The sequence below is a fragment of the Eublepharis macularius genome, chromosome 1 (genome assembly GCF_028583425.1).
Source record: "Eublepharis macularius isolate TG4126 chromosome 1, MPM_Emac_v1.0, whole genome shotgun sequence".
NCBI classification, from domain to species: Eukaryota; Metazoa; Chordata; class Lepidosauria; order Squamata; family Eublepharidae; genus Eublepharis; species Eublepharis macularius.
The window spans coordinates 71,833,278-71,858,169 of NC_072790.1; the positions used below are offsets into that span (position 1 = coordinate 71,833,278).

The window sequence follows — 24,892 nt, forward strand, 5'->3', positions numbered from 1 at the left end:
GGAAAGCACCCCCAAAGGTGCTGGTACTCAATATTGGAGAGTACCTTCACAAAAAAAGCCCACCTTGTACTCCATCCTGGAAGCAAAAGGAGAAGCAGCAGTCACAGAAACTTCCTCCCAATCAACCTATTTGATCCCCAGCCAATGCAGTTATCTCTGCTTTGGCAGTAGCCACCATGAGAGCATCTGCTGGCAGGAGAAATGACACAGCTTTAATAACAATAGCTGCAACTGCTGAGTTGCCATTTCTGGTTTGCACTGCCTCATCCATGGTCCAACTTGAAGTCAAACTGGTAGAGACATGTAGCAGGCTTTTCCTTAGGGGCTGGACCTTTCTTTGGAACTCTCTTTGCAGGGAGGCAGGCTCTTCCATTCCAGCTGACCTCCGTGTTTCCATCGGGAATTCAAAGGGTGAAGCAGAATGAATGCTTAACTGACCACCCCCCCTTTTTAACCACAGATGTTGTCTTGCACTTTTAATGAGCTGTAATTTATATTTTATGGCTATTTCAATTGTTTTGTTTTTGTAATTTTGTAAGCTGCCCTGAGAGCCATTTTGAGTTATGGTGGCAGGATATGCATGTAAACAAATGAAGAAATTGTTTATTCAAGCAGCAGCCTTTCAGCTCCCTCCAACCACACTAACAGCAATGTTTGGCTCCTACTGCAACCACACTGCTCTACATCCACAGTGCTCAGTTCCATGTTGCCATATTCCTGGGATCATCAAGTGCTTCGTGACTCTGCATGACAGGGTGCCTGAGAGGGCAAGATTTTTTAAAAAACTTAAGAGCCTCAATTTGTGTCACTAAAACACCTGAAGCTACAAACAACAACATTAAACATCCTTAGGGTTCAGGCATGACAATATATTTGTCCATTCTTCTAATTACTAACTACAAGCTAATTCTAAACAGAGTCAGACATACCTAAACTTTCACACATGTCAATCTGCATATGAACTGCTGGAATGAAAAGGTATCTACTAATCTATTGCATTGGCTCCAATGAAATTAGCAGAGGTTTACAGCCCAAGACTATACATGTAAATTCAAAGTAAATGCCACAGGATAAAGTGAGGTGCACTCCTAAATAAATGGGCTTCAGATTGGAACCTTGAGACTTTAAAAAGAGCCTTCTAGGACTCTTCTTGTTCCAGTTTTCAAGACCAAGGAAGATTATATAAAGGCAGTCAACATTACACCTGAATGACCCACTAATAGGTCTTCAGATAAACTGGCACAGATATAAGCTATGTCTGTCTCTAGACTTTGGTACACCGCCTGCTCTGGAAAAGAAACAGACAAGGCAATTAGTCTGTTGCAGCAAAAATAAACTTCTGACACCTTCAACACTGTCAACATTTTAACCTGGCATATGTATTTGGGGACTTCAGCCCACTTCTTCAGATGTAATGAAAGCATGGCAGACTTCATTCTGCTTACTGTAGCATGGCAGAATAGTTCATACAGTTATCTGACCTACTTCACAATATTAGCTGTTTTTTGTATTAGAATACTGCAGGCTGGAACACAATCCTTTCTCCCTCCCCTTCCACTACTCTGTTTTTGTGTTATAGTTAAATTTAGATAGTTGTATTTCCAGGGTAGAATCATGGAAGGTTTAATGAAAGCGGACCCTGGTGGAGGAAAAAACATAATGAATGCCTGATTACTCCAGATCTGAAAAATGAAAAGTGGAGAAATACAAAAGTCAATCATATCAGGGTTGCATAGGAAATTCTCTCTCCTGTATAGATAGTAAGAACCTCATACATTCACCTGGAATATCATCTACTATTGTATTATTTTTTTCATGCCAGTAAGTTCCAGTTATGATTTTGAAATTTAAAAAAAATTAAAAAGATACCATTTGGCTCCATATTCTATTGAGAACTATTCCTACTTGTTCAACATGCAATTTCTTTTCAGTGCAAGTACAACAGGAATCACTAAAATGATTGTGAATATTAAAACACATTTCAAAGTTGTGTGTTAATACTGAACTCCTCACAGGATAAATCCTTTCCCTAGGATTATTGCTTTAAACATAGGGGAATGCTGTTTCAGACAGCAAGGGCAACATTCTCAGCAAGGTAGAAAGGCTCACTTCAGGATATATTCAACATCATGAATTCAGTCCTAAGCAGAGGAAGGGTCCTAAGTACCCCCCCCCCCCAAGTCTACAGGAAGTCTGGTGAAGTCCACAGACTTAGAGAGTTGTATCTCTGCTTAGTACTGAATGTAGTACATTTTAACTTGTAATTGTTTATTGTTATTACTCTTTGTGTCCCTTAACAACAAATAGTTGCCCGGAAAACCCACAACAACCATCAACAAATAGTTGTTGGGGGTTTTCCGGGCTGTCTTGCCGTGGTCTTGGCATTGTAGTTCCTGACGTTTCGCCAGCAGCTGTGGCTGGCATCTTCAGAGGTGTAGCACCAAAAGACAGAGATCTCTCAGTGTCACAGTGTGGAAAAGATGTAGGTCATTTGTATCTACTCAGGAGGGGTGGGGTTGAGCTGAGTCATTCTGTAAGAGTTTCCCAGGGTGTGGAATGCTAATGGCGGGAGGCTTCACTGTATCCTGAGGCGGTTCTTTTGCATATGGATTGGTGCTTGATGTGCTAATCTTCTCTGCAGGGCTATTGTCGGGTGTGGAGTGTTTTGTTGGCCTGGTGTTTTTCAGAACTGGAGCCCATGCTCTGTTCATTCTTAAGGTTTCTTCTTTCCTGTTGAAGTTTTGCTTATGCTTGTGAATTTCAATGGCTTCCCTGTGCAGTCTGACAAAGTAGTTGGAAGTGTTGTCCAGTATTTTGGTGTCCTGGAATAAGATACTGTGCCCTGTTTGAGTTAGGCTATGTTCAGCCACTGCTGATTTTTCAGGCTGTCCAAGTCTGCAGTGTCTTTCATGTTCTTTTATTCTTGTCTGGATGCTACGCTTTGTGGTCCCGATGTAAACTTGTCCACAGCTGCAGGGTATACGGTATACTCCTGCAGAGGTGAGGGGATCTCTGCTGTCTTTTGCTGATCGTAGCATCTGTTGTATTTTTCGGGTGGGTCTGAATACTGCTTGAAGGTTATGCTTTTTCATAAGCTTTCCCATCTGATCAGTAATTCCTTTGATATATGGCAAAAACACTTTTCCTGTGGGAGACTGTTTTTCTTTGGTTGTTTGATTCATCCTGGGTTTGATTGCTCTTCGGGTTTCATTTCTGGAGTAGCCATTTGCCTGAAGTGGACAACACTTCCAACTACTTTGTCAGACTGCACAGGGAAGCCATTGAAATTCACAAGCATAAGCAAAACTTCAACAGGAAAGAAGAAACCTTAAGAATGAACAGAGCATGGGCTCCAGTTCTGAAAAACACCAGGCCAACAAAACACTCCACACCCGACAATAGCCCTGCAGAGAAGATTAGCACATCAAGCACCAATCCATATGCAAAAGAACCGCCTCAGGATACAGTGAAGCCTCCCGCCATTAGCATTCCACACCCTGGGAAACTCTTACAGAATGACTCAGCTCAACCCCACCCCTCCTGAGTAGATACAAATGACCTACATCTTTTCCACACTGTGACACTGAGAGATCTCTGTCTTTTGGTGCTACACCTCTGAAGATGCCAGCCACAGCTGCTGGCGAAACGTCAGGAACTACAATGCCAAGACCACGGCAAGACAGCCCGGAAAACCCCCAACAACCATCGTTCTCCGGCCGTGAAAGCCTTCGACAATACATCATCAACAAATAGTTGCCCGGAAAACCTACAACAACCATCAATAGTGATGTTATCAACACAAGTCAAATTCGCATGTTCTTTAAACCAAAGAGATTTCTACTCCAGAATGCATAGGTTCACTAACTGTTTAAAATAATAGTCACTATTCAACAGAATTATTGAGTTGGCCAAAAAGAAAAATGCTCCCGAATAATAAAATCAAAGAAGTGATGCTTCTATATACAGTAGCCTTGAAAATGACTTTTGCTTCTAATCTAAAGTGGCTCAGAGAAAAGATGAGTTATTGCCTTGCAAGAATTTTCACTTGCAACCCTTACCTATATAAACATCACTTCTCTCCAAAATGTGGTATCTTGTGCCAAAGACCACATATATAATGCTTATATACTAGAATGTATATATAGCCAGCTTGTAATCTATATACATGCAAGCTCAATGAATTAAAACTAGTTAGGAATGAATGGAAAAATACAAATTTTACAAACACATGCTAATTTTAGATTTGGTCCTCCTAACTAACATTTGTGATTAACAAGTAAAGGAAAATAACATAGCAATTAACTTAATGAAATTACTCAGTGTGAATGTACTATCTCCAGTGTGGTCAAATAAATCTGTCCTGGGCATATTGAGTACATAAGAAGGAAATCACAAAATTAGATCTTACTGCAAAATATTCTGTTAATACAACTAGAGAAAAACAATCCCAAATTTAAATATAGCCGAAATAATGCTGCTCTGCGGTTGATATAGTATGTATTTCAAATACGCTTCAAATTTCATATGATACCAAAGAGTCAATGTGATTTTGCCTGAGAACAATGAGATCCATGGCAAATATAGGAAAGGACATACCTGGGAAACAGCAAGTGATGTGCATGCCAAGATAACTAATAAAGCAGAATGTAAAGAACCATTACTGTGTCTGGACTAGACATGGGCATGAACAGCATTACGAATGGGAAAAACCCATGAACAGGCTGCTCGGCTGCTCGCTAACGGGCTGTTCGTGATGCGCCATTCCAGCCGAACAGGCAGTCGATGCAAGCCTTGTTCGTTGTGCTTGGCTGCCGTTCGGGAAGCTAGACACTCAGGTACCTTCAATCAATTGTCTTGGCAACGGAGGGGGGGGAGTGCCTGAACTCTGTCTGCACTCCCTCTGTCGCCCCGGACAACCCAATCAAAGCCCACCTTAGCTTGATGGGCAGGTCTTCCTTCCAAGCGTGGAGCTGCAAATCGGTTACAATTGGTAACGTGGGAGCAGACACCGGGGGGAGGGAGGGAGGAGGGGGGTGTTCTGTGGCCATGGGAACTCCAATCTCATCCCTGCAAACCCTGTTAGGCAGTTCTGACTGTCAACCACAGGCCTCCTGCGTTTCTCCATGAGTCCTCAGCTTTTAAAAGGGCACTGCGCTCCCAGTTCTGGTTTCACTTTCAGCAAGCAGTGGAGTGAGACAGAGCTGTTAATAGCGTTTTGGAGGAGAGAGTGGGAGAGTGCATTGGAGCTGGGCTTTTTTCTGTGTGTGGTGGGTGGGATAGGGAGCTATCCCCTCTGGTTCCAGGGCTGCTGCCAGGCCCTGGGGCCAAGCTCAGTGGGCACCTCGGGTGAGAGCTCACCCTGATTAGTATTATTATTACTATCAGTATCAGACAGTGCCTGATCTGGTGGTCAGGCTTGTGGGTGTGCTGGGCTAGTGCTCTAGCCTCAGCCTCTGGTTTCAGGGCTGCTGCCAGGCCCTGGGGCCAAGCTCAGTAGGCACCTCAGCTGACGGCTCACCCTGATTATTAGTGCCTGATCTGGTCAGGTCTCTGGGAGTGCTGAGCTAGTGCTCTACCCCTCCCTCTGGTTCCAGGGCTGCTGCCAGGCCCTGGGGCCAAGCTCAGTGGGCACCTTGGCTAAGGGCTCACAGTGTTCTCTCCTTTTCTGTCCTCCTTAATTCTAGTTTGGTGGCACAATGAGTCTTCCTGTTGTGGTGGCCGCCGTGGGTGGTCGTGGGGTGAAGTGCAAAGGCAGTCTTCCTGGTTTACTTGTGGAAAGCAGTACTGGGTGTGGCTCGGGGACAGCAGAGAGTTCTCCTACTCCCCCAAATTCACCTGTGGGGGCTGTGGAGGAGGCCAAAGAGGTCTTTCTGCTGGGGGGGAGAAGATCTCTCAACATTTTGAGGAGGGGGTGGGTGACGGATCCCTGGAGGAATGGTTTGTGTTTTATGAAAGATCCCTCCCATCCCCATCCCAAACTCTCGGTGGTGTCCCCGCCTGCAGTCCACCCCTCACCCCGTCATCCATGGCCAGCTCTGCAGTGCAGCCTGTAATCGTTCATCCTCTTTCCCCTAGGACCGTTAGCAGTCCACATTTCAACGCCTCCATATGGAGGCACTTTCGGGCCCTTCCTAATGACCCCCATGTGGTGCAGTGCCATGCCTGTGATGTCCTGGTGCACAGGGGCAAAATCCTGAAGCACCTGTCTTTGATGGTCCTGACTCGGCACCTGAAGACACACCACCCGAACCTGTGGTCTCCGTCCTCGCCCAGTGAAACATCCATTGGGGGGAGAAAGGGGGCGACCTGCTCTTCTGAGCAGGGATATGTGGGAGGATCACCTTGCCCTGAGGGTGACGCTGGTGGGAGCGGAGCGCTCAGGCAGGCCACACTAGCGGAGGTTGTCCCCTCAGGGTCTGGTACAGTGCCGCTTAGAATGTCGAGGTTGAGGGCTCAGGAAGCAGGCCTTCGTGTCGTGGCAGAGACGATTGTCCGACATGGCTTGCCCATATCCATTGTGGAGTGCGTGGACTACTAAAACATTTTGCCCCTTGGTTCTCCATGCCGTCGCTGCGCACCCTTGTCCGTCGAGTCCTGTGGGTATCTCGAATGTGAGCTGGCACGTTTGGGTCAGGTTTAGCCAGGCCCACTCCCACTGCTAACAGGCTTCTGAGACCTTGATAGGCCTTCCTGGCACAGCCAGATCATCATGACACCTCCTTTCTGTGAAGGCAAGAAAGTGGGTGATGCTGGCGGCAGGCTCCTTTGGGCACTTGCGCAACAGCTCAGGAGCTGTTGCACATGTAGTTGAGCCGCACGGTGCCCCTATCTATTGCAAACGCTGTGCCCTCTGAGCAGGGGGGAATGGTCCCTCAACTCATGTCCTTCCTGCAAAGGCAGGAAGGTGGCCGATGTCAGCTGCTGCTGCTGTCCAGTTTCTGTCTCTCCCTCTCTGGAACCACTCTGAACCGTCCAAGCAATGTCTCCTACCCTGCCCATCCCCTTCTTTCCACAAAGGCAGGACGACAGGTCATGTCAGCCACCTGTTCGAGGGACTATCCTGTTACTGCTCCCTCCTTGGTCACGAGGAACAGCTTGGCTGCGATCGCATGCCGTATAGGGATACGGCATGGTTGCACAGCATGAGGACTCCTCTGTCAATGAGACTGACTGCACCCCTTTGAGCCGGGTGGGAATGTGTCCCGCAACTCCCATCCTTTCCGCAAAGACAGGAAGGTGGGCGATGGCAGCTGCTGCCACCGCCTTATTTCTTCCTCTCCCTCTCTGGGACCACTCCGACCCCTCCCAACTACCTCTCGCTTGGGAGCTTTCCAGTTCCCGGTCCATACCTCTCCCTCCCAGGTACTGCCAGGAGTCCTTTCCCCACCACTTGCACCACCACGTCCCCTCCTTTCCGTGATGGCAGGGAGGTGGGTGGTGCCTGCAGCTGCTGATTCGGGGTCTTCCCGTCCCCCTTGCAGGATCTTCCAGGTGCGGCTCTTCGCCGTGGCCAGAACCCCTGGGTCCCCCTCTCCCACCCTGACCACTTCGTGTTCCCTCTTTCTTCCTCTCCCTCTCGGGTACTGCCACGAGTCCCTTCCCCAACACTTGCACCACCCTGTCCCCTCATTTCTGTGATGGCAGGGAGGTGGGTGAAGACAGCAGCTGCTGACGGATCGGGGTCTTCCCGTCCCCCTTGCAGGATCTTCCAGGTGCGGCTCATCACCGCGGCCGGAACCCCTGGGTCCCCCTCTCCCACCCTGACCACTTTGTGTTCCCTCTTTCTTCCTCTCCCTTTCAGGTACTGCCATGAGTCCCTTCCCCAACACTTGCACCACCCCGTCCCCTCATTTCCATGATGGCAGGGAAGTGGGTGAAGACAGCACCCGCTGACGGATTGGGGTCTTCCCACCCCCCTCGCAGGATCTTCCAGGTGTGGCTCGTCGCCGTGGCTGGAACCCCTGGGTCCTCCTCTCCCTGACCACCCAGTGGCCGCAGTCTTCACCCACCTTGCTGCACAAGCTGATGTGTTATTTGCCTCCGACCCGGAGGCCTGGCGGGCGGGCACATGGGGGGTGCCGCCAGCAAGTGGCCACAGCCCCTGCCCCGAGGGGAGGCGGCACGCCAATGCCTCCCCGTGCCCGCCAGGCTCGGCGGCTGCAGTCTTCGCCCACCTTGCTGCACAAGCAGATGTGTTGTCCGCCTTTGAACCAGAGGCCTGGCAGGTGGGCACATGGGGGGGTGCTGCCAGCAAGCGGCCAGACCCCCCCATCCCATGAGGGGAGTTGGCACACCAACACCTCCCCATGCCCGCCAAGCCCGGCAGCCGCAGTCGTCACCCACCTTGTTGCACAAGTGGATGTGTTGTCTGCCTCCCACCCGGAGGCCTGGCAGGCGGGCACATGGGGGGTGCCACCGGCAAGCGGCCAGACCCCCGCCCCCTGAGGGGAGGTGGCACGCCAATGCCTCCCTGTGCCTGCCAGGCCCAGCGGCCGCAGTCTTCACCCACCTTGCTGAGTAAGTGGATAATTTTCCTCCCACCCTCTGGCCTGGCGGGTGGGCACATGGGGTTGCTGCCGGCAAGGGGTCAGACCTCCTGTCCCCGAGAGGGGAGACAGCACGCCTTCAGGACCACCACACTGGGCACAAGTGAACCTGGGAGGGTGGCTCCATGTTGACAGGGAGTTTTCTGGGGGTGTCAAATTTGGGAATGTATAACTCCAAGATCCGTACTGCAATCTTAACCGAACTTGGGTGGTGGCTGGAGAAGAGCCTGCTGCACATTCCCTGTGAATATGGGCTCTCTAAGTGCTAAGGGGGCCGCCCTGGCACCGACGAACACTGAACACGTTCGGTAACGGGACATGTTCGGTCCCGGTCAGCTTTTCATGTTCATCGACGGGAACGAACACAGAACAGCCTGTTCGGGGTTTTTTTCCCGTTCGTGCCCATGTCTAGTCTGGACTCTAGACATTCACTTTGGAGAAAAAGTAAGATCTGAAACATTGTTCTACCATATTAAAATGACAAAACATAACGTAGATCAATATAATTATGCCTGTGTAACCAAGAGAGATTAATGCTTTATGGCAGTAGCTTACTTACTATAGTAGAATGCAAACCCACACAAACGTGGTTTTACTCAATAGGCAACAGGGGCAGGTGTCCACTTTTGTAACGATAAGAGCTACTCCCTCTGCCTTCGTCCTGTTAAGGGTCCTGTGTGTTCTTTTTGGTACTAGAGAAATATTTGATTAACCACTGGTTTTTATATTCCTACCAGTGACTGCCATTTCTCCCATTCTTCCCAAAGGCTTTGGTGCAACTTTACAACAGTTACATCTAGTGTCATCTATGTAATATAATCTGCAATAAACCCTGTACAAACTGCATACCAGAGGCCTGAAAAACATCTCTCACACATTTTTGGTTTTTACATCCATCATATTAAAACTTCTGGAGAACCTGAATGTTTTGCACTGTCTTCGGATATTTTGACAGGTCTTATGCAACTTAAGTATTCTCGGTATTGATGGAACTATGTAAAACTTCAGTGTATTCTACTGTGATTTTAGACTGATGTGCATTCTCAGCAAACTTTAGCTCCTATGCAAACTAGGGGGAGATAAAAAGGCCTATGTAAATGGTCTGACAAAGCTGTTCCTCCAGGAAAGGTCCCTCCCTCCTTCCCTAAAATAACCAGCCTACAGCACCACAGAGTGGCAGCACATACTTGGATTGCTTTTTTGCATATGTGATAGGACATTAATTAAATAAATTACTACAGGAGCTAGGAAAAATAAACAGAGCTAGGAAAAATAAACAGAGACTAAGAAGTTTTTATTCCAGGATAAGTCTTTATGAGCTAGAGCACTTTGTCATATACATAGTATTTCTCTGTTTCAGGTCTTGGCTGGAAAGCCTTCACTTGCTTTTAGACAGCCTCTGACATAAAGAACTACCAACAAGAATAAACCATAGACATATAACCAAGGGACTATACCCTGTAACAAAACCAGATGCCAACTCTCTTCCCACATCCACTCAGGCAATACAATAGGACCTAGTAACATCAATCATACCCATTTGGGCTCTTCAGACATCAAACAAACACTAGTTAACTCTTATGGTTACCAATTCCCCGGTGGGGGCAGGAGATTCCCTGCTCCCACCCTCCACCCCAACCACCACTCACATAGCGAGTGGGAGGGAAAGATGCTGGAATGGGCAAACGTGCTCCCAGGACAGCGCAACATCACTTCCCGGGAGTGATAGTATCATGCTGCCCCGGAAGCACTCCTGCACTTTGAGGTGGGCCCGTTTTGCAGTGGGCCAATTTAGGTCCCAACTGGGCCCCTTTGGGGCCCGAGTCGACCTACTGCGAAGCTCGCATGGACTCCTGCATTCGTGCAAGGAGCAAAGACAAGTGCCACCCCCGCCCCTCCTGCCAAGAGGGTAAGAGGACCTGGCAACCCTATTCTATGAAATAAAAGTGTGAGTAATCTACAATAAAGGCTCTTATTCTTTACACTGAGCAAGACTGGTTTTCTAATGATATTTCTTCAAACAGTGGCACTGCTCTGCCACAGAACTACCCGAACCTTAATTTCTAAAAATGTTTCATGCCACTGGTGGCTCTTCTTGGAGTTTAAAAAATAGAATGTTTTCTAAAATCCAGCTTTTCCAGACCAACATTTTGATTTCATTATGAGAGGCTGAGATTCAAGAGACTATAATCAAGGGCTTCAGTATGCCAAGTAGAATTTTTTGTCTTTGAAAAACAGACTCCCAGAACACAGAAGAAGCAACTTCCACATACTGAAGAAAATTCAAAAATATTGATTTATCCACAAAACCCAAAAATCTCAACACAATTCAAACTCGCTGTTGTTTAAGAAACACAAGCCTAAAGATTCCTTGGGTGCATAGAATTAGTTATGCAGTTCTTTTGGATCCAGGTCAAAAGAAATAAACCATGTTTTTATTTTATCAAGTCAAAATAAATTATATTATGCTGAGCAATTCTGTTCCTTCTCATAGTAATTCTATGTCTTGCTCAGACACATGGGTTTCTCTATTCACTAAAGCATTAGTGGCTATTGTGAGGACACTATGACTTTAAGTGGATGGTGCTTAATATGATATACAGATTCTAGAGGGAAAGTAGAATAAGAAGATGGCTGAAGCAGTAGGTTAGCTCTGCTTCCTCTAATACTGATTCCTAAGTTATGTAACTAGTTGTCAATTGCACCATCAGCTGCGTTTGCTGCCTGCAGGTTCGCCGTTATACCACTGCTGTCCTGAGCCGCCTTATCAGCTCTGCCTGTGGTTTAGCTTTCAATTACTACCCCTCTGGTGGTCTCAGATGTGGCGGGAGAGAAAGTGGGGCTGTGGGCCTCTGAACTCTCGCCCTGCCCAGGAAGCTGCCCTTCACATCAGGAACAATCCTCCCAGTATCCTCTCAGCCAGGGGTTCTTTGCCCTTCTTAACTCCTTCCCTCTAATGAAGACTCGCCCTGCTCCCCAGGAGACTGCCCCCAAGGTAAGACCCAACACCTGTGCCACGGGTGGCCAAAGAGCTTCACCTCACTCCTGTCAGGCAGCTGTTTGGAGTTCCGCCTTCCTTTCAGACTCCTCCCTCTGCCCCTTGCCCAGCCTCCTGCAGGCAGGGTTGGGCACAGCTGTGGTCCTTTGGCTGGGGCACTATCTTCCTGGGTGGGGCCGCATCGGTATTGTGACAATGGTCCAATGCAGCTTTACCCGTGGGCTGTGGAATGACAGGGCTGATGTCGTGGCACAGCTTCCCTTGGCCTCTGGCTCCTGCATCTTTTTCCTATCTGTGTCCGTTGGGCCACTGCCACTGCCAATGGCAGCATTCCATCCCAGCAGACAGCTGAGCAGCATGGTGTCTCTCTCTTCAGTCCTGGAGTTTGCCCCCTGTTGCAGGACTGTTGGATGAGTTGGGCCTTGCTGGCCGCAGTCCAGACCACGCTGCAAAGCTGGCTCCGGACAATAGTTAACAAAAGTTCATGCTATGCATCCTGGATCTGGAACATTATTTACAAGGATGTGACATGGTACCTTAAGTGGCTGGCTGCAAATTGCTGTACCTGCTTTCAGGTATAAGGAAAGTTGGAAGTACTATAGGGAACAGAATAAAAAAGATACAATGGAGTAGCTCAGAACTCAGCACCCTTTGCTCTTTCCACAAATGCAGCAGAAAGCTGGAAAAGATTCAAACAAGTGTTTGACCTCTTTATGAAAGCATGTAGAGCAGAACATTGGACTGACCTGAAAGTTACTTCTGTGGGATGAAGACATCCAAACTTGTTAAGTCATGCCTCCTCTCGCTCCAGACAGGGCTATCTGAATTTGTGTATGCCTTCCAGGGACAGAGTGAGGGGTCCCTCCAGACATAAAATAGCCTAGCTCAAAATGATCTTTCAACTTTTATTATCATCATTATCATTATCATTGCAAAACCTTGAGCAGATTCCATGCTGGGAATCTGGGCTGCATTGGGGGCGCTAGTTGCATAGTTCCTTTTAGGTACTGTTTAATATATTTGTCAGAAGTTGTTTCCAAATCCCCTGTTGCTAAGCTCTGTGGCAATGGCCGCTACTTGTCTCTTCGAGGTGTTAGGTCTTAGATCTTTTTTCCAACTTGCATGTAAAAAGGTAATGACATCCTGCCTAGAAGGATTCCATGGATTTATATTTTGACTAGCAGCCCAACTACAGAAGGCTTCCCATGTTTAATTGTATATCTTTCTAGTAGCTGGCCATCTGTCCTGAAACATTACATCCGTGATTTCTCTAGATAGTCCTGTTAGTTCTAAGAGCTAAACTACAAGAGACAAATTACACAAGGATGCTCATGTGAAGGGAGTCGCAATGTTAGCCGGAAAGCTGAGTTTTAAAAGACAGATCAGAAGGTTCTGTCAATTTCCCCTCTCTACAGAGCCACAGAGATGGCTCCTCAAAGAGGGTTTGTTTATTTCCTCTTCGCCTCCTAAATTAAAGATAATTAAAGACCAGAGAAATGACATTAAGTAACCTTTTCCCACTTTAATTTCTGCTTAAGGCAATAGCTGAATGAGCAGTATTAGAGAGGCGGGTGGGGGGAGAATGGCATGCATGCCATATTTGCCATCCCCATTGTAGCCAGCGCCCCTGCAATGGCAGACTGAGTTTGCCTGCAGGGCGGGCCATTTACCAAAACAGCCCCAAACCTGGGGTTCTGGCCCATCAGAAAGAGCCCGGGGCAGTGGGTTGGGCAATATCGACTCACTGCCCAAGTGACTGAGACAGCCTGATGTGAAGGAATTGCGACTCGGCTCTCTGGCCTCTGAATCGCCACAGAGCTGATCCTCCTTGCCTTGCTGATGCCTCTGAACATGTCAATGTTGTTGGCATGGGTCAGGTTGATCTGGTCAAGCAGGGATTTGAGGCTCAGAAACACCTGACGTTTCAGCTTATAGTGCTATAGAGAAAGTGGCTCTCATCTGCCTTTCCCCTTTGCCCAAGACCTTGGATGGGGAGGGCTTGTCCTCCACATGCTCTCTCTTCCCCATATCTCAGGGACCAGGATCTTTTTTGGGTGGGGTGGGGGAGAGAATACCTTCCATTGCTGCACAATTTGGATTGGCAAATAAGGAAGTTCTTCAAGGAAGATCTCTCTTCTGCATTTTTTGTCTCTGAATAGAGCTCGACTCTAGTATCTTCCTGGAGCAGCAGGGACTCCTTGCTCTGTCCCTGGAAGCCATACACAAATTTGCATAGCCTTGCCTGGAGCAAGAGGAGGTGTGACCTAACCTGTTTGGATGCCTTCCCCCACTGAAGGAGAATTTCAAAAAAGGTGATGTGGTGTCAGGAGTATTGGATTTATTTAATAGACTGCAACTTAGTGAAGAACAGGAAGCTAGCTCTGAGACTGCATACAGAAATGTCAAGAATATCGCACCCTTAAACTAAATGAAACCTTTGAGAGATAACAGTGGGGAAACCTCTGAATCCTTCATTACAGATCTTTGGCTGTTAAGCAGGACCTGCAATGTTGGAGGACTTGCAGATTCACTTACTAGAGACCAAGTTGTAATTGGTATCCAGGACTCAGGCCTATAGAAAAGATTGCTTCAGCACTCTGATCTAACCTTGGAAAAAACAATCAGACTTTGCCAAGCCGTAGAGCAGAACAAAGAGAATACAGGTTCTGGAAGGAAATCAGAACAATGCAACAGTGGACTTGATCAGATAGCCTCAGAGTCAAAAGTACATGCAAAATCACCACAGCATAGCATCTACAAAAGACTATATGAACTTAACATGCTATGGAAGCAAACACAGACCTAGGCAATGTCCTGCTTTTGCACAGACCTGCTGCATTTACAACAAGCTGAAACAAAAGTTTGCAAGCAAGTAGAGACTGGACTCAGAAAGAAACAAAATATTGGTATTTTGCAAGGTGGAGAAGCCATCAACATTCCTTAGTACAGAGAAGACCACAGCCCCAGGATGGGAGAAAATTTTTATTGCAGTCTGCAAGAGTCATCAGCGTGCAGTGACTAGACAGTTATTCTAAAACACAAATGGGACTTTTATAACTTACAAGTTGGATACTGGAGTTCAAGTAAATGTAGTCTCTGAGCTTACTTTAAGGGTCTTAAAGAGACAGCCACAATGAGTACAAACTGATCTAACTTAAATTTTATAGCGGAGAGCTCATTACAACTTTGGGAGTTTGTGAGCTAGATACTCAAGTAAACAGTACTATGGTAAAATATTGTTTGTAATTGTTGTAGGTGATGGAATACTCATGGTGGACTTAAAACATGTCAGACTCTAGGTCTTATTAAAAAGCTGTACAGTGTGGAACAACAGGGGCACACAAACATTGACAGTCACTTTCAGGATGTCTTTATTGGCACAGGGAAACTCTCAGAGGAATATAAACTAGATCTGACAGAACCTAATTTGTCTAGCATACATGCACTTAGAAATATTCCTTTGCCTCTTCAAGATAAGCTAAAAGAAGAATTATATAGACTGATTGAGCTATACATTATAGAGAAAAACAAAGAACCCAAAGAATGGGTCCATTCTTTAGTTATAGTAGAGAAGAAAGATGGATCCCTGCTGTTATGTTTGGATTCTAAAAAGCTGGACAAATATATTAAAAGATAACATTTTCAATATCAACTAGAGATTAGATGTTTGTTCAAATGGCAGGGGAAACATATTTCTCTTCTTTGGATGCATCTACTGGATTCTAGCAGGTGCCCCTAGAATAAAACCGCAAACTATTGTGTACTTTCAACACCCCGTGTTAAGGTATTGCTTTACTAAACTGCCATTCGGATTGAGTTCTGCTCCTGAAGTCTTTCATAGAAAGAAAACAAATCTTTGAAGCAATTGAAGGTACTAGAGTTTACATTGATAGTGTCCTGCTATGGGGACAAACATTTAGATGAACTTAATCAGAGACTACAGAAAGCTCTGAAAAGGACTCATGAATTAGGTTTACAACTCAATAGACAAAAATGCAGATTTAGAGTTAAGGAAGTAACTTAGGAGAAAAGTTAACTGAATAAGGTGGGCATATTGAGCCCAGTAGAATCCAAGGTATTACTAACATGCCACTGCTAACAAATAGAGTACAAAAGTTTATGGGCATGGTGAACTTTTTGGAAAATTTGTTCCTAATTTAACTGATCACACTGTTCATCTCAAAGCCCTGTTATGTAAAAGTGCTCAGTGGACTTGGGATGCCCATCATTAGAAAAAGTTTGAAAATCATACATTCTATGATGGCAAACATCAAACCAAGCTGTCAAGAGATACTTCTAAGCATGTTCTAGCAGCAACAGTATTACAAAATTATAGTGACCACTGGAAGTCCATAGTGTCTGTTTCCAGAGCCTTAACAACAACTGAATGTCAATATGCTCAAATTGAAAAAGAGGCTCTAGCAATAGTGTTTGCAGGCAAAAAAAAAATCAAGTTTTTTTACATGGAAAACCAATATTGGCAGAAACAGAACACAAACCACTGGTTACTATTCCAAAACAGGGCTTAGCAGATACACCTCATAGATTGCAGAGACTTTTTTTGAATTACAGCTCTACAATTTGCAATGGGAATATAGCCCTGGCAAACGGTAACTGCAGGCATGTCAATCTGCTTTAAAAAAAAACTTTTCCAGTCTCTGACCAGATGTGGTCAATAATTGCAAAAGCCACAGCAGAAAGTAAAACAAGCAAGGAGATGGCTGAAGCAGTAGATTAGCTCCACACCCTCTAACACCAATACCTGAGGTATGTAAATTGTTAATAAAAGTTCATCCTGGTTCCAGAAAGCTGTTCACAAGAATGTGACAGTTATTATTTTTATTAAATTTATATGCTACCCTAGAACCCAATGGACCAATCACAGACCTTACATCTAGAAGACTCACCTTTACTGAGTCTAGCTTAAAATAAGACACAAATTTTAATTTTAAATTTTAATTTAGCTGGTTAAATCAATTTGCAAAATCATTCTTATGTTAATGTAGGGATACCAGAACCCCGGTGGGGGAGGGCATCCCCCGCCCCCACCCCCACCCCTGGCCAGTGGTGGGGCACGCACCTTCTGTGCACACTCCCCTGCGGCACTGTGCGCTCCCATGCGCAGCAGCTGCCTGGATCAGGCCTGTTTTGGCCTGGATTGGGGCTGCTGCGGAGTGCAGGAGCGCTCCTATGCTCCGCAACAGCCCCCAACGGGCTTGTTATGGCCCAATTGAGCTTGTTTCACGCCCATTTTGGTACGGATTGCACCTGTTTTTGGGCCACTGTGGAGCGCAGGAGCACTCCACAGTGGCCCCAATCCGGGCCAAGACGGGCCCGATCCACACCAAAATGGGCTCGAAACAAGTCCGATTGGGGCCTAAACGGGCCCGTTTTGGGCCGCTGCGTGGACGTGCTCCCAGGAGGCTGTGTGATGATGCCACTTCCCAGAAGTGAACCCCCCACACACACTTCAACAGGTAAGTGCAGGGAGCCAGTCCCCCGCCAGGAGGTTGAGAGGGACTGGCAACCCTATGTTAATGGTTCTAAAAGGATTCTCTTTCAAGTGCCCTACTGTAAATTAAAAACTATAAACATCCTCAATAATTACCAGGTCCATGAGTTCTATCATTTGAAAATCTATCTTTCAAGACCACCAAAAGCCATGTAGTTATATGTCCCCCACTCCAGCTATTCATCTTGTTTACTTGGGCACTATTTCAATAGCTTCACTATGCTACTTCAGAGAAGTCTATTCACAATTGGAAGTGGCCATAACACTTTTCACTAAAAGGTCACCATGGCCTCTACATAAATGTTATTTCCACCTGAGCAGAGCCTATGGTGTTTGCTTAGTGGATAATTTTTTGTGAAGTATTCTGACTTTAGCTCATGTTTTGCCTCTGTCACAAACTTATTAGGTACTCTTAGGCACGACTCTGTCTTCCCTCTCAGTTTCCTCTCTGAAAAACAGAAAGCTACCTTACACGATTGTTTGAAGGATTGTGGGAATAATCTCTACCATGTAAACACTCAAAACAATCACCTCCATCCTTTCCAGACTCAGGATCCACTTGAGCTGCAAGTATGTCATAAGAAGTCACATGACATAATAAGTAGTCAGACCAATGGAGAGGCTCAACAAGTATCCTGGATGCACTACAGGACTAACAGAGAGGAGGGGTGTCTAGGCCAGGGCAAAGAAGAGAAAGTATCTGCAGTGCATACCCATGGCGCATTGGAGGGCCAAGGTGGGGTGCTCGACAGGCTGTCCTATGCTAGATGACAATAACAGAAATGGGGAGACATTACTACGAATCTACCCACATTCAAAAGTAATGCTCTCTATCACTGAGTGATGGTGATCTTACCTTGTTGTCTGCTACTGTATGGTGTACAGAGGAGGGAGGCATCCTTTCTCTTAGCACTAGGTCCTTCCAAAAAGCAGCAAAAGGGTTGGGGCAGTTTTATAGGGTAAATGAGACAGCAGCTGGGGCCCTAAAAATCCTAATCCATATATTGAAGATATTTGTTTGAAAGTACTATAGATGATATTATTTGTAGCGACACACTCTTTTACATCAAACAAAATAAGTCTGTATCTGCCTTTGGGAAAAACCTGTTTAAAATCCGTATGTGGGGCTAGAATCATACCTCAGATGACTTGACTGTTAAATCTCATATCTGAGGCAGAGACTGAGCCTCCCTATTTAAAAAGCAATTGCTAATGAAGAAACTACCAGCTGGCCAACTTTTCTTGTTTTCTTTCCTAGTGCTTTACCTTCTAGATTATAATGTAAATTATGTGTGTATGTAGAAAGGTACAGTCCTAAAGCTTTACAATGAATGGGCACTGGGCCAAAATCTTGTTCCTGCGGTTCACCTTCATTTCATTTACTGCATCTATACTCCACCATTCCTCCCAGTGGGGACTCAGTGGCTCACACTGTTTTCTTCTCCTACATTTTATCCTCACAATAATCCTGAGGGAGGTTAGGCTGCTAGTGTGTGAGAGGCCCACACACTAGCTAGCTTCTATGGCAAAGAAGGGATTTGACCCTGGATTTCCCAGATCCTAGTTTGGCACTCTAACCACTACACCACATTGTCTCTTCTTGTGACCTTGAAACACCTTCTTGTGGTGTCTCGTTAACCTGCCCTCCTCATTAAAACTTGTAGCTCTTTCGATGATTTTGTTTCATTTAAAAAAAAATCATCTGGAGCCCAACATTAGCATTATTACCCTATTATTTTAGCACTACTTTTTTGGTCTCCGTTTGAAAGCAGCTGCTGAAAAGGGATGTTACCGTGAGAGAGTATTAGCAAGGGGCCGGCTTGCTGCAAGAAGCCAGTAGGTGGTGTGACTGTGGTCTACTGCGCTTGTAGCTGCTTAGAGAAACCCTGAAACAGCCGGCAGTATGGCTCTGCTGTTCCCCCCAAAAGCTTTAACCGAAGAGCGAACCCTTCAGCAGGGCAGAATTACAGGTGAGTGAGGGGCCCCGCTCCGCGGCCCACAGCGGAGTGGTGGCAGCAGTAGAGGCAGCCATGTACCAAGCTGGCCTTCGCCCTAAGGCGCGATTCAAACATGTCCTGGGCCGGCTGCTTCTGCTGCCGTTTCCCGCTTTCGTGGCTGGCCCGCAGGGAACAGCCGAGCCGCTGGCTCCCAAGTTGGCCCACTGCACGCAGCAGCAGGGGGAGCTCGAGCTGAGAGGGAGCAGCCGGCCGCAAGCAGCAGCAGCAGCAGCAGGAGGGAAATCTCGATTCCCGACGAAAGCGGGGCAGTGAAAGGGAATTGGTAGAGACCCGGCGCCGCCAGAGCCGGAGGGAGCTGGCCTTTCCCTCTCGCCCAGCCAGGGATGCCACAATAGCTCCCGCTGGTTGCCCTGGTTGCAGGATCGGGGGCGCTCCTTTCCAAGCCTATCCCGCCTGCCTCCTCGTAAGCAGGAAGCGGCGGCTTGTGGCTGACGCTTTGCTGCTGCTACTGCCGCCGCCCGCCGCCTCTCCGTGAAGGAACAGGAGGAGGGCAGAGCGGGCCGCTGTGCCTGCTAAGTAGACGCCGGCATCGGATGCGTGTGTTACGCCACGCCGGTGCTGCTGTTGAGGCCTGGGCTTCTCTAGAAGTGGCGACGCCGGAGCGGGAACGCGCGCGGGCGCGCACCGGGCTCGAACGCCCAATCCCGGAGGTGAGAGGACGGGCAGGTAGGCGCCTTTTGCCAGGGGGCTCTTCCCGCCTCAGGTGGGTCCGGTGGTAGTAAGCGAAAGCTGAGGCCGGCAAGGAAAGGGTATAAAGGGGCGGGTGAGCAGAGGAGGAATGTGTTTTGCTCTCCTTGCAAAAGGAAGGAGAGGGCTCAAGGGTGAAAGAGACGTGTGTGTGTGTGTTATATAGGTGTTCTGTATCTATCTGTATATGGGTTTTGTGGATGCTCAGTATCTATCTTTGTGTGTGTGACGGAGGTAGTCCAGTCTTAAGGTTTTAGCCAAAAATATAGTTTGAACTGACGATGTCAGTTCTGTATCAAATTTTGCCATTTGCCTTTTTCTGTTTCTGGACCTGAGAGAGCAGGAGATTCCGTCCCCCCCCCCGCCCATTCCTCATTTCTCCTTCATGCATTTGAAAACTGTAGTCCTGAGATGTTATCTGGCTTTTTGCCCTATTTGGAATACCCTTCACGCATTTCTCCATAACTCAGAAGGACAGGCGAGGTTGTGAGTTGTGTGGTTTTCTTTTATTTCATGACAGAAAGTAGTATTTTCGTTGTTACTAGGTCTTTCCTCATCGATAAGCTTTGTGATTATTTTTTTGTTCTGTGTTCCAGTGTTTTCTCCTTGATAGGTTATTTTTCATTTAGTTGATTAATCTCCTGGAAGTAAGGAAGGGGGAACCAATACCCACTTACCCACTTAAGTCCATAGTCAAGAACAACTTTTTAAAGTGTTACCTAGGAGTATAATACTTCATGTGGCTGTTCTACCACATTTCCTTCCCCCCCTAGAGACCTCAGATTTGTTTCTTTCCACCAATATAAATTCCTAGCATTCCGAATGTAGTAGTGTGTCCTCGTTTAACTCTGTGACGCTACCTGATACCTTGTAAGAACAGAGCTGAACTCTTTTCTGGTATAGAAAGCTTTTTAGGGACTGTACTTGAAGACCCTGCCAAGTACATGTGGACAGTCTCTGTCAATGATCTACAGAAACCAAACCTGGGAGTAATATTTTGGTGTTAGCATGCCTATTTTCTGTACAAAAACATAACTTAATTTCTGTCTAAAATGTAAACACCAAGTTCTAATTCTGCGCTTCATAAAAAAATTGACCTGTTTCCCCACAGATTGCACATATTGTTTTGATTAAGTAACAAAAGGAGTGGTGTGTTTATACAATGGAACTGAATGAAGATTGTAGAAGAATGTGTGTGTGATAAGAAGACAGAATTGTTGTTGACATTTTCTTGATTCTTGTCCTCCAGGGGGTGCTGCAAAAAATCTGCTTCCTTTATTAAAATACATAACACTGATTCAGTTAAACAAAAGTTCACTTTATGTAGGGTATATGCTACCCTTCAAAAATAGGGGGCATAGCTGAGACAGGTGCTGCGTGTATTATTTTGGGTTTTTTAAAAAACCCTCCCATCTTTTTCTTTTCTTCTTTTTAAATTTCAAGTTTTTCTAGGAACCTGGGGCTTTTTTCAGATTTGTAGATCAGTCTTGTATGTACATGGCTCCATTCTCTGAATTTAAGTATCCACAGATTTGGTCACGTTGAAAATCAGATATATTGACAATAACTTTGGAAATACATGTAGCATAATTGGCAATAGGGACTTTTTAATTATGAAGAGTATCTACTACGTGCAAATAGTCCTGTTTGTTCTTGGGAATTTATTTGCATGAAGAAAGTTCATACTTGCATTAGTAGTACATGAGTCCTGTTGGCAACATTTTTAATAACTGTAGACAAGAGACAGTGGAAAGTGCTGCTACGGCAGTTGCAGGAATTTTAATGTGTCGGTAATTCACACAACAACTTTTCTTTATGCAAGTGTGGTCCTGAGGATGGTCAGAGTTCCGAGTGCGGAGAGAGATGTCCTTTTGGAACCTGTTTCTTTAAAATGTGAATAGTGGGATAGAAACTAATACTATAAGTAAACACAGAGGGAAATATTTTTACCTGCATATTGAGTGGTAATGAAAACTCCAATGATAGGATTTTCTATTGATTACATCCTCCAACCATAGGTAGACACATGATTTTGAGGAAGGAGTTATTTTGCTGGACTATGAAATCTGTCATCTTCTCAAGAGATCCATGACTGTTGCAGCAGCAAGAGGAATTATGGAAGTAGGCTAAAGTTGTTTGAGAGCGCAATTCTAGTTATGCTTCTTTCAGAATAAGTGCCACTGAACTCTGTTGGTCTTATTTCTGAGTAAACATAAGAGTAGTCTGTTTAGCTTTGAAGGATTGCACTGTGAGAGGTAAACAGGAAAGTATATAAGGCATGTACATAGAAATGTACTAGGTCCTTGTCTTCCTTGATACATTGGTGGCTGACCTAGATAATTTCTCAAGAATCCATACCGGTGCTATCAAGAGAACTCAGTAGTCAGTAACCCAGCCTGGATGTCTACATAATTAATTTCAAACTGTTTATTTTATTGTAGCTGTTTAATTGGATTCTTAGCTGGCATATTCACATGACTGCAGTTTTGTCGTTTAAATAATTGTAGTAGATCTTAAATACTTTAAGAAAATATATGTAAAATGCATTACTTCAAAAGCAGCTTAAAGGACATACATTTAAAATGAGAAGCTATTAATATGTCCTGGCAACAGGCTGCTGATGTTCACCTAAAAACATCATTTGGATTGTCAGTAGTAGGACTGACATAACTAGCAATTAATAACTTTTGGAAGCACGTCTCTTCTGTGTATTTGTGTAAATTTAAGTGGAGATTGCTTCCAAAGATGTGTTTTGGGAAATCTTGAGGCTCATCGTAAACATATGAGGGGTCATTTATGGGAAGATTAGTAATAATGGGTAAGTTACCTTGAAAAGCTGCTTATCTTCCATTATTGGTCTTCTATAACGTGTAGCCACTGTAAAGAATTAGATATGGATTTCATGTGATTGGTAATGGTGAGAACCAACAGTTTGGATTTATGCTTCACAAAAGACACATGGTACCTAGTGTAAAAGATTTCTCCTCACTTTCTTTGCCCATGGGGAAGCTGTATGTGAGAGTGCACTTCGGCTTTCTTCCAACCCCTCCTCTCTGCTTTCTGTTCTTTGGTCTGGCCTCCACTGCTCAAGCTCTGCCCTTCTTTATGCACAGCTTAAGGCGCAGATAGGGGCTTGGTGCATGTGTGGATATGCATTGTTTCACACACCTCTTCTTCTTCCTTGCCAGCTACCTGTGTGTAGCCCAGTCAGGAGTTTCTGGTCTGTGTGTGGATGAGCAGTGAGATTTTTGAGCATGGTCTGAGATCTTTAAAAGGAAAAGATCTTTCTTTACTAAAATACATCTTGGTTCACTAGAACACAAGAATACTGGAAAACTATATTAAAATATTACAAAATGTTTCATAACTAAGAAAAGAAATAAAAACATGAGACTGAGCAAGTCCCTGGTACCTTGGCATTTCCTTCCATGGAATCAACACAAGCCCACTGGAATCTTGAAAAATAGAGGCTTGTCAAAATGGACATCACTCCATTTTTTCTTCATGTTCCGCAGTCCTTGGCTTGCACACCCCTGTCAGGGTGTCAGACCTGTCCCAGCTGGGAGGGTTTAACCTACCATGAAATGGGGGGGGGGAGTTGAGTCCCCAGATGTATTGTACCTTTTCTCCTGTCTAATCGAGGCACATGTCCAACACGCATGAATTGGTCCTTTATGGTCCAACTCAGAATATCCAGATAGCTATCTTTTGCTCCTCCTTGGCAGATGGACTCACTATCATCTCCATCCTGCCTGTTTGTCTCCATAAAAGAAACTCATTTCCTCTTGAGTCTGAAATCTGAATTTATTCCTTCATTCTTAGGAAAGAAAAATTTCTCTGAGGTCAGGGCCTCATTCCTCTGTCATAGCACCTAGAATATGTCACAGAATCCTTTACAGTGCATTGGAGCTCCTCTGAAAGGGTTTGCTGAAAGTAAAAAGTTTGAAAGCCTCTACTGCAGGTTAGTTCTTAGCTTTTTCCACCCAATAAGAGAAATAATTCTGGCCTGTCAATGATCATAAAATGGACTAACAGAATTGTAATCTGTTGAAATACTGAGTCCAAGGAGGCTAATGTGAAAGTTTTTGCTAATTTCAGTAGGATAGCCGTTTTCTCTTGGTCAACTCTGTGAACATTTGCAGCATCTTATATTCATCTTCCTTTCCCCAGTGCCATAATATTAAATTACGTACCTTGTTACCTTTCTAACTGGTTGACATTTTTAAAGGTAATTATTCCCTTAAGGTAATAGAGGCCTTGCCTTTCACCTTGCTCTGAACAACACTTATTCTAGAAATGTTCACATAAACAGTGACTTCTGTATCCTCTGAATTAGTACAAGACCTTGCAGCAGTGCAAGCTTTGGACAGGATGTTTGAAATATGGCAATAGCAGCAATAAAAGTTATCAACTGAATAGACCTTCAAAAGAATTTGTTCATTTGGGTAAGCAGGTAAAAGTATCATTAAATGTTAATTTTTATGCTCATATATTTCAGAAAAGGCAAACTGGATAATTACAGTGCCTTTCTGCTGTTGCTTTTAATGCTGAGTAGGATCAAAATGCTTTTGATTAAAGTGTATAGTTTGGTCAATAGTTAATAACTAAAACTGAACTATGACTACAGTCCAAAGAACTGTGAAATCAAGTTTTGTGAACCCTATGGTCTGGCTACACCGGAAGCTGCTGTGCTGCTATAATAGAACCACTCCTAACAACAAAGGCAGTATCGCTACAATACCAATAGGAAAAAACAGCAGTGTGTGGCAACATTACTAGACACACCCAAAGCATCCCAGGCAACTCTCTTGCAGCATTCCAATCACAAGGTTGTTTATTGATGTCTTCATGTTATCCATGTATTTGGATGCATTGTTCACTGTTTAGTTGGCTTAATGATTCCATGATTTCACTCGATACACAAGGCCCTTCCATAGTTCACATTCTGCAACCAGAGATAAACCATAGTGCCTTTGCCAGTGTGGGCTGTCATAATGTGGCAGGCAGGAAGGCAGCAACTGACAGGAATAGGCACAACTAACAGGGCTACCCCAGTCCAGGTTTCACATTCCTGGTACCACAAACTCAAGTAGCCTGGAAACTTTCCTTTTGCCAGGAGGAAAACCAGGGA

At 45.4% G+C, this 24,892-nt stretch overlaps 1 protein-coding gene across 4 annotated transcripts in view; it reads left to right on the forward strand.

Moving 5' to 3' along the window:
• The first annotated feature begins 18,936 nt into the window (after positions 1–18,936).
• FAM135A (family with sequence similarity 135 member A) overlaps positions 18,937–24,892 on the forward strand; it is a 100,694-nt gene continuing 94,738 nt past the window's right edge. For 3 of the 4 annotated variants that reach the window (XM_054997503.1, XM_054997679.1, XM_054997593.1), the window contains exon 1: positions 18,937–19,026. The gene's annotated coding sequence lies outside the window, so the exon portion shown is untranslated. Of the gene's footprint in view, positions 19,027–19,409; positions 19,741–24,892 lie in introns of those variants that run through there. The other variant, XM_054997413.1, reaches the window with a different exon arrangement.